The following is a 9,959-nucleotide window of genomic DNA, read 5'->3' on the forward strand; positions in this document are numbered from 1 at the left end:
ACGCACCTGGGAATGGTTTAATTTACATTTACATTTATTTATTTAGCAGACGCGTTTATCCAAAGCGACGTACAAAAGTGTATACAATAAGTATTAGCGACAGTACGGGGACAGGATGTGTACAGTTCCACAATGAGACAGTTCTCAGCTGAGAGCAAGGTCTGTTTGAGGACACAGTACTATCTAATTTATACAGCTACAGGGTATAGGGCAACTAATAAGATCCGACTTCAAACAGCGCAATGAGTGCCAGAGTAAAGGCGGAAACACGAAAACGAAACACAAAAAGCACACAGGAATCAGCAGTTGTGTGACAGGTTAGCCCAGGTAGAGTCGGAAGAGGCTCTGCAAATGAAAATAAGACGTACTCATATATTAATAATGATTTCTCAAGGTTATTGCATCTACCATTTAAAAATAATTCATTGGAGAAAAGTGTACCCTTTGAACTTTAGTCTGAAATTGAATAATATAAAAATAAGGGCAAGGAGGTCTAGAGCTGGATGTATAGAGAAGTGGGAAATCCTGCATATACTGTATGTGTTTAATCTGGAAAAAGGACATTATACAAGGAAAAATATTACATGCTTGAACAAAAATGGTCAGATATATGAGGAGTTGGATTTTAGGATGGGAATAGGATAACTGAAAATGTTACATTGCATTGTAAAATGTTTTTCACTAACCTTGCAGACCATCAAACACATTGATCATTGTGGTCAACTACCTTGTGTGGTTGAAGAAACCAGCAGAAAGCCCTCTGAGTGTGACTTTGATTTGAATGAGTTTCTCAAACAATCAATCATTAACATTAAACAATTCAAATGTGGCAAAATGTCTGTGGACATGATGGCCTGCTTATGGAATTTTTTTCTAGAGTTTTATTACTTTATTACCCCCTTCCTTAAGCAGACTGTTTGATTCAATGATTGCAAACGGTCTCTATGTAGTACAGCAAGACAAAGCCTCATATGTATTATACCAAACACGGGAAAATAAGCATTGTTTCTTGGTTATAGGCACCAATAACTTTGCTAAGTTGTAATAGTAAGATTCTGGCTTTTTTTTGTGAGGCAGACTGCATCCCACTCTACCTGATATAGTGAATAAAACTCAAAGTGGGTTTGGTTCTGGTAGACACGTTAGAAGTAATATTCTGTGATTTAAAAACATTAACAAATTTGTATAGCTATATCAGCTCATTTGGGATACTGAAACACACCACTCCCAGATGCTGTGTAGTCAAATATGTTCATCAAGGCTGTCCATCACTGTAATTAGTAGTAGTAGTTGTTGTTGTAGAGGGATTTGGTAAAGAAAACATCCAGAACTTTCAATCTGTGATTACAAAGGGATCTCACTAAACAAGGTACAGTACAGCCACAGACCACATAGTGGCAGTCAATAAAGCCTGCAGATTCTTCCTATACAACATCAAAAGAATCCACCACTTCATGCCTACCTATTCAACCCAACTCCTGGTCCAAGCCATGGTCCTCTCCTGTCTGGACTACCGTAACTGCCCACTCACTGCCTTCCCTTCATGTGGAAACAAACCCCTGCAGCTCATCCAGAATACTGCTGCTTGGTTGGTCCCCAGTGTCCTCAAATTATCCCATGTTTCACCAACTTTATCTCCCCCCATTGGCTCATCCATCATTGGACCCTAAACCCCAGCTAGGCCACTTCAACGTAGCACTTGCATAAAGTTCAAAGGTTATTTGACGTCAGTTGTAATAAAAGAAACCTAAGTCCGTTTTGTCTGTATATTTCATGCTTGTGCACATTTAATAGAATGTTAATAATACTGTTGACTTTGTATCTGGCTAGCCAATGGCAAGTGTATTTTAAGCCAGTTAGCCAGCTTTGTACATGACAGGTCATACTGTCACTATCTTTTGACCTTGTCCTTAGGTAATTACAAAATTTAGTTAGGATTCTATGTAACTATAGATTGCGTAAAATGTAGATTTAATGGACCTATAGCAAGTGTTACTTATAACAACACGTTGTATAGTGTAGCGAGCCAGGTTCTTAAAGAAGAATAATACTGCATGTTGCATTAAACAACACAGAACAAACAAAAGGAGGGGACTAACTAAACGGGAATGAAAACACAGTCATGGTGGGCAACCGCCCCCTTTTCCAACATGTCACACTGCCCCCGCCTAGGAGGGTTGCTATCCCCAGCGACCAACAATAAAGTCCTGCAGGTGTTGGGGAAGCCGCTGCTGACACGGAGCCCGCTGCGAAGGTCCTTTGGCGCCCCCTGGTGGTGTGATGGAAGTCAATGGCTGGCTCTCGGCCCCTGACTCCCCCCCGGATGGAGCCAAGGGTTGGTGAGGCGCGAGCCAGTCGCGGTGGAGAACCACCACCCGATTCCGCCGAACCAGCTGCACCCAGTACACGACGTCGGAGAGTCGCTCCAGCACCGTGCACGGACCGACCACACGCTCCATCGGGGCCCCCACCTGGTACTGCTGCAGGGGAGCGTGGGAGCGCCGGGTTGGCTCCTTACGGGCTGTGCAGGAGTTGCACCAGTGGATGTGGAGTTCAACGTCCTGCCGACACCCCGGCCAGTAGAAGCGGAATACTATTGAATACTATTAAGTATGCGAGCGAGTAAAAACATCTGACCCAGATGTTTAAATGTTTACATGTTTTAAAAATCAGTCTGCTTTACTTAGCTGACTGTCAACCTGAGGTAAAACGAAAAGCTAACGTTGTGTAACAAGCCAATTGATTTGTTATCTTAAACAAGTTGGTTATACTGCCATCTTATTTCTTTTTTTTCCTGAGTATTTCTTCTTCTTCTTCGGTTATTCAGGCTCCAGCTGACTTATGGGATAGCGTAGTGTAGTACGTTCGCATACTTCGGATGTAGTAGGTCATCCGGGTACTGTTCGACTACTATTAAATGCCTATTCAGACACCCTACGGATTGTGACGTACTGCTTTTGCGTACTACATAGTATGGAAGTATGAGTATTCGGATGCAGTCAGAGAGACAGAACTGCGACTTTTGGTGATTAGTAGGCTAGTAAATAAATACATTGATTTACAATATTTATATAGCACACCGACATGTGTATGTAGTTACATCAATATGTTTTTTTTTAAAGTAAAATTTGGTAGGCCTACTATTTGAGGATTAGTGTGAACAGCTAGCGTTACCTGCCTTGTTGACATATTTTAGGCTAACGTTACCTCGGTTAAAGCGCGTGTTGCTGTTATTGCTTTGATTAGTTTTTTTTATTATTATGTTCTTAAACTTGTACGGTAGTCAAGAGCACTCATATCCTAACGTTGATATATTTAGAGGGAGGGGAAGGGAAGGAATGTTTCAAAATTCAGATCAGATTAATTTTCTAACATTTCTTTAATTCATGGTGGTTTCTGTAATCTCATGGTAACTGAGGGCCTAAGTAATCTTAATGACTAATGCAATCTTTATGACTTTCAGATAGGACAGAATGAGACCGACAGGTGACTATCAATGATTATCATGAATTCATTAAATACATCTCTAATAAACTCAGAAACATGAATAGCATGTCAAGCAGTTTGTCTGTGCCCTTTCCTCTGTGTTGTCCTTGCATATATTCTCCACCATGGTTTGCTGTGCTGCATGGGGATGCTCGAATCGCTCGGAGAAAGGAGTACGAATGTACGGTTTCCCCACTGACACGGAGAGGAGAAAAAATGGTTGGCTCAAGTCAGCAGGAGCAATCTTACTGTCACTAAAGATTACAACAACAAAACAAATATGTGAGGTAATCATATTAATAGGCTGTTCGTGGTTAATAACTTGGTAACATGGTTCATGTTGCTAACTTTGTATTGCCTAATCTGTTATCTAACGTTCCCTAAATATACAAATTTAGTGGGGGATAATCCACTAACATGCTTTAATGCACATGACAATTTGATTCAGATGTGCTGATAATGTACTATCTGATTCTTTAAACGTCTTACCCATTAACAGTGCATCACAAACAGTCTATTCTGCTGCAACTCTACTGCGCTGCTAGTATTTGCTGCTAACTTCCGGGAACTATTTGGAGGCCCCATGGTCCGCCATTGCTGTAAAAAAAGGTCCATTGGAGCGAACGGAGTTGACGCCACTCTCTCTCTACATGGCTCCGTTAAACAGGTGTTCACATCGTGTGGCGAGCGACGGAACCGGAAATTCCCGGGAAAAATTATACGTTGGGAAGAATTGTACGTGACAATTAGTGGTGTTCAAAACGATTCTTTTTAGTGATTCGGTTCCTTTCGTTCAGTTGAATAAAATGATTTTAATCTTTGACTCACTGATTCGTTCATTTCCATATCCGGTCGGGCGGCATACACGAATCTGTAAATAGTTTTATTGCATTTTAAAAGTTACTCTACGTTGTTCCAAACATTATGTCCATTATTAGCCTGCTCTACGGCAAAACAGCACGTGTGAAACCAAATGTCAATGAAATTAATAATTATTAAGTCGTAATATTCATTACGTGAAAGCGCATCATGCTCTTCTAACAATCGTGCAACCGCAAAGTATACTTCGTCTTTAGGAAGGTAATAGAACCCCACATTTTAACGCGTATAATAGCCTAAGTAGCCTACATGTCAATTTACTAAAACTAAACTAAAAAAAAGCACTGAGGAAAAAAGAGCCACGCTTATATCCGAAGTGAAAAACTTCGTTTTACAAGTTTTGAACTAATCGAGCCCAAACATTTTAATATACTTGTAGGCCTAGTCAGTGATGTTGTATTTTTATTTGTTGTTAATGTAGACATAGTAAGCTACAAATGTGATGCATAGGCTTATGCATCACATTTCTGTTCTGTTTTGTAGCCTACTGTGTTGATTTGTCAGTATTTATTAATAAGGACTTTATTCACGTTAAAACCAGTAAGCAAAAGAACATCTGTAATACGTCTTGGAGACGTGTGCGAAAGATCTCTAGAACAGCTGGAAGATGTATTCTAGAGATCGTTTGCTCATAGGGCAGACGTCTCTGAGACGTCTGCATACTGATCTTTAAAAGACGTTTAGACGCTGTATTCCAGATGTACAAGAATACGTCACAATAGACGTGTACATCTGGCTTTCGTCTTATAAAGGTCTAAATTATGCCGTTTTTACATCTAATGCTAATATTTACGACGTTTAGCCGCCTTATACAAGATATTTTAGCTACTTTGGATTTATAGTAGGCAATAAATAAAACAGCATGTGAAACTTAAAATGTTTATTGAATATTTATTTTCGCCCCGGTGCCAGTCTTAAAAAATCTTGTAGGCATTTTTCGGCTTCGGCCTCTGTGGCATGTATGGCCGGATTTCTCAAGGCAGCCCCTGTGAATAAGAGAAGAGAGAAACAGACAAACAATTTATTTGGTGTGAGAACGTCATTTCCTCTCCTGGTTTTTTACGGTCTATATGGTCGCGACACGGTAATTTTTTTTGGAAAAGTAGCAGTCACATGGATTCACTGCAGACCCGTTGGACGGCAGCTTTCAGGTAAGTAAATTTGATTGATCGATTGATTTCTTTTCCCCAAGAGTTCAGTTTTTATACCCAGATAGCAGAAGATCTTAATTCGACATTGAATTATGGTCAGAATCGTCGTTTTTGGTTGAAAATATATTCAACATTTAATTCCAGACACAGTTTAAACGTTCAAAAAACGGTATAGAATCAACATTGTATAAAGGTTTTCAGAATGTGGCAATCGTGTGTGCCGTCATGTTTCCGTGAGTGAAAGATAGGTCGACAGTTTACATTGCAGTTCTCGGTACCTACCAATAATAACAGCTGCAAGGTTCGTCCCTTTAAGGCCTGTCTTCTCTCCTCTCCCACACTAGTTTAAATTTTTGACAAGTTCATTGCTGAAAACCTTGGTCCCAATTCTCCACAGTTTTTTTTTTATAGTGTTGCCACCACTCTGTGATAAATACGTTATCTGAAACAGAATGCTTGAAACCAATCAATAGCTGGAAAAACTCGCCACAGTAGTAGCCAACACCGTTAAAATGGTTGAAAATGAATCATAAAATTCATTGATTTGCATCTGGTTGAATTTGAAAAAATGTGTGTGTGTGTGTGTGTGTATATATATATATATATATATATATATATATATATATATATATTCAAGTCTTACCATTTTCTTCTTATACGCCACACTTTGTAGGCGTTCTTCAAGGTTGTGGAGGCCCTGTGAATCTTTAATTGGATATTGGAAGGGCTCTTCCTCCTGGTGATGTTGAGCCCTTCCTGTTCCCTTCACCAGGGTCTCCACAAGGGTCGTGAGATGGGCTATTTTAATGTCCATCTCACGCACTGCCTCAAGGAGGCCTCTCTCAAAAGCTGCATGCACAGGGTTTGGGTAAAAGTACAAGTTTTTAAGTTTAATTAAATTTATTTCTTACTGTAGATAACATTACTTAAAGGTAAAGTACATAATTACGATGACAGTTTGTTTATAATTCAGCCCAACAAATTATACTGGTTCCTTCCCTGCTGTTGAAGTGTTGGCTGAAATGGGCTTGAAGGAGCAATTTGTGAAATTTGATAGATAAAAGTGCAGATAATAGCTATCATTCAGGCATAGGGTGAACAGATTAAATATAACACAATAAAGTACTGTTATGAAATTTGAGTCTATCAGCATTCATTTACATAAACAACAATCATGTGACCACACATTTTGCGCATGTCACTTACGTGTGCACTGGGTGCTATTGAAACGCCGCCAGCCCTGCTGGTTTTCACTTGCTGAAACCAAAGAACATAAAGTTGCTTATTCAAAAAGGTACATGTTCTACTACTGTTTTGTAGAATCTTATTGTAATGACTTCTTACCACTGGTTGTTGGTTCTTGCAACCAGCCCTGTGGGTTTTCACTTGCTGAAACCAAAGAACATAACAAAGTCACTTATCCAAAAAGGTACATGTTCTACTACTGTTTTGTGGCATCTTATTGTTATGACTTCTTACCACTGCTTGTTGGTCCCCAATGGTTTGGCTGCAGGTTGTTTGCTACAAGAAAGAAACAGGAGGAGGACACATTTTTATTGTGCAGATCCTGAACAATGCTACAGCCTTACAACAAGTACGTGTGCATTTATGTGTGGTGTTATTACCAGTGTTGCCCCTGGTGGCCATTGCCCATGGTTGCACAGCAGGTCCTATTTGTAAAGAAAATTAAGAGATATATTTTTTATATAGGAAAGGGATCCTTTGGTTTTGTCCATGTAATTGCTTAGTCACCTTAGCCTACATAAGTTAAGCTTATGAGGATTGGCTACATTAATTACATTTGTTTCAATATAATGCCCTTGTTCTATAGGCATACCGTGGGCATTGTTCATCTGATTTTGATCTCCCCACAGGTTTAGGTATGATGCTGTGATCACAAAAAAAACGTAAGTGTCATTCTTCACAGATCTGAAAATACGGTCTGGGAACACAGTCTATTGGCATGAACTAAACTCCTCACATGTAGCATATTTAAGCATAGGTCCCAAGAGGCTCTGGTTTACAATGATTTTAGAACAGCTAAGGGGCGTTCTTAGACAAAGCGAAATTATGACTTGCGCATGCTTTGGTTGGGGAATGGCCAACTAGATTGGTCTGGCCTATGTGCTGTAATACAGAAAATCGAGTACTGAACATTTCTTTTCAAGTGAAAAGATGGATAACTACAGTGGCTTCACAACTAGACTTAAAAAAAAAAAAAACACTTATGATCTCACCTTGAATGCTTGACTGCCACTCCTCCACTGCGGTTTCAAGCTGACTGGTTGCTAAGAATAAGAGTAAAGTTTTAAGCTTTGTGGGGTCTTGTTAATCCATTTGTACTATTTGTAAGTTGTCCTCACCATAGTTATGTACTGTATGTACTTACGGGTGTATGATGGGGTGGCTGCCCAAGACAAGTGGATTGGATTTTGAAAGGAAACAGAAGCATACAGACAAAAAAAAGAATGGATTGGATATTGTATAGGAAGATGGTTATCTATACTTAAAAAACATACATGATAATGATGCTATGTTTTCAAACAGTACCAGCTTGGTTCAAGCCATTTGTTATTTGTGGAGGTGGTGGTGGTGGTGGTGGTAGTGTTGTATCCTTTTTGGTAAAAAACACATTAAGTTCATTGTTTATTAATTAATTCATTATTATTTGGATTAAAAAGATAAATAGTAAACAGAGTTAAAAAATACAGTTAAAGGCAAGTGATTACTGTTGAGTTATTGCATGTATTGATGGAGTTAACGTTAGGTGTTGTTACTCAGAATGCCCAATAAGTGGCGGTTGTGTTTACAAAACCGTTAGAAAAAGAAACCTTTTAAAAAACGAACAGAAGAAGAAGAGCGTAACGGTCAGAATGAAGATACTGAAAGCAGTCTGTTATGTGTATTCCTTTTATTTTTCCTCTCAGTAAAAGTTAAAAAGACCGTTCAGCGTCCGGCTTTGTCATTTTTCCACCCCTTTTGAAGCTGCAGCTAAACTATTCCCACAGGTAGTAGTGGTGGTGATGGGGGTGTTGGTGCTTGTGGCAGTCTCTTCTTTTTCGGTCTGATGACCTCTTCCTCTTCTGAAGAGGAATAGCTTTTTCTTCTGCAAGATGAGAAGAAATTAAAATTAGAATTTATGCCCAATTTGAATTCTAAGTCTGTAAAACACCAAATCGCTGACACAACTCACTTTCTCTCTCTCTTTGAATTTTCATAGTCCGACTGGATGTCTGATGTATAGCAGGACCGCTTCCACCTGGTAACAATGTTTTCAAAGTTGTCTAAAAAAACCAAAAAAAAAAACCAAAAACAATGTCTTGAATGTGGATATAAGTGTTTTCTTTTGTATGGCTGACTTTCCATCCAACTTTTTAATGCAGACTGTTCACATAGGGTTACCCCTTTTTGGACCCACAACTGTTCACATCTCCTCCCTTGAGTGGAAGAGTGTTTATTCTGAAGTTACATTATCACAGTGGATAGAAATGAACACAGAACATTTCTTTTCAACAGAATTTTCAAAAATGCCTTTAAAATCTGTTACTGATTTTGGACGGAAACTCAGCTTATGTCAATATGCCAAGCCATTGTTATATATGGAATGATACACTAATTTGCTTTCAAAGTGGTTAAGTACTGCAAGCACCTGAATATTGAAAATATAACTTATGCTTGAAGATGAATTTCAGATAGGATGGAAAAAAGTTTGTATGTGGGCGGGGGGTCATAGACACAAAGACAGTGTTGTGATCTTCCATCAGTGTGTCTTAATTTCTACCTGTTTCATAAAGGACCCTGGCTGGATGCCTGGTCCATCCTTTTTCCGGCTGTGGAATGTCACCCCTCTTCACACTCCTTAGGAGCCGGTTCTGGTCCTGGAATGGTGGCCACCATGCAAGGCCATCTGAAAACCAGGACTTTGCAATGGGTCCGGTGTTCCCCTCCTGAACAAATTCTACGATGACGAACATTCTGCAGCAAAAGTGGACCCGAACAAACCCTAGATGAAATTAATGGATTGTGTGTGAAAAGGTATTGTAAAGTTTTCAAAAACAAGATAAGTAAATTTGTTAAAGAAAATGAGTTAAAAAGAAAAAGGGGAAGGGGGGGGGTGAAATTATTTTCCATTGCAGTGCAATAGGGGAATGGAAACAAAATATCTATTAATTGGTAATATGAAGGCCTTTCTCTATATATCGTGGAATTTGCAAATGTTCATTCTTTTAGATAAGCTGCTGACAGCATGGATGTTGAGGAGTGACGAAGATAATGGATAATCAAAAAAAGGTTTGTGTTCCTCGAATTTAGTGCACAGCACCAACACGTTGTTGTTAAGGTGCAAAATGTCTCTGGCTTTTTTTACTTTTCCACCCAAGTAAAAATAACAATTGGCTTCATCTGTTTTCAGTGTAAATGCTGGTGTGTCTATTTTTTTGTATT

The sequence above is a fragment of the Megalops cyprinoides genome, chromosome 7 (genome assembly GCF_013368585.1).
Source record: "Megalops cyprinoides isolate fMegCyp1 chromosome 7, fMegCyp1.pri, whole genome shotgun sequence".
In the NCBI taxonomy this organism is placed as follows: domain Eukaryota; kingdom Metazoa; phylum Chordata; class Actinopteri; order Elopiformes; family Megalopidae; genus Megalops; species Megalops cyprinoides.